Genomic DNA, 817 nt, shown 5'->3' with positions numbered 1-817 from the left:
GGGGGAGGGTTTGCTTGTTCGAGTAAAGGAACGGGCAGGGAAGCACATCGAATCGAATCGGTCAGTTTGGTTCATTTTTAGTAAGAGTTTACGACGCTAGCAAGACAAAGGGGTCATTTTTAAGGGTCTAAACGATTAGAAGTGTTACGTTTTGTTTGATTGTTTTGAGTAAAGAGAAGCACATCGACACAACAATGGTGCTTGGAAAAAGTAAGACAGACAGACAGAAACAACAGAGGAAAAATAAAGAAGTAGGACGTGCCAGAGGCACCCTTCAACCATGCGCAGAGAAGTCTACTTGTTTGAGTAAAGATAAGTACATCGTTTAGTCAGTTTCACTTAGTTTATTTTTAGTAGTAAAATTTGTACGGCGCTTACAAAACAGAAGGGTTATTTCAGTGTCAACGGTCAAAAGTGTTACTAGAGAGTAACGACCGAAGAAAAGAAGGAGAGATAAGGACGACAAATGTTTGATAGAAAAGAAGGAGCAAACTACACTAGAGCACCTACTGACCACCCACATTTACGTAATAAGTACTGAAGAAAAAGAAATAAACGGACAGACAGGAACGCCTGCGCTGATAAAACATGGGGGCTCTCGCGGCCTAGAGGTTAAGGTGTTGGCCTCTCATTCAAAAGGTCCCAGGTTCGAATCCGGGTAGTGACCGAAACATTTTCTTCTCTAAATGTGTCTCCTTTCACCTCATTTCCTGCTCTCTAGCAATGTTCTGTCGTCTGCTTTGGTCTCCTCTTTCTCCCCCCATCCCCTCACCTCCTTTGCCCCCTCCTCTGGGCTCCTGATTCTTTCTGCAGCCTT

The sequence above is a fragment of the Aplysia californica genome, unplaced genomic scaffold (genome assembly GCF_000002075.1).
Source record: "Aplysia californica isolate F4 #8 unplaced genomic scaffold, AplCal3.0 scaffold00246, whole genome shotgun sequence".
Classification (NCBI taxonomy): Eukaryota; Metazoa; Mollusca; class Gastropoda; order Aplysiida; family Aplysiidae; genus Aplysia; species Aplysia californica.
This window is presented reverse-complemented; position numbering follows the sequence as displayed.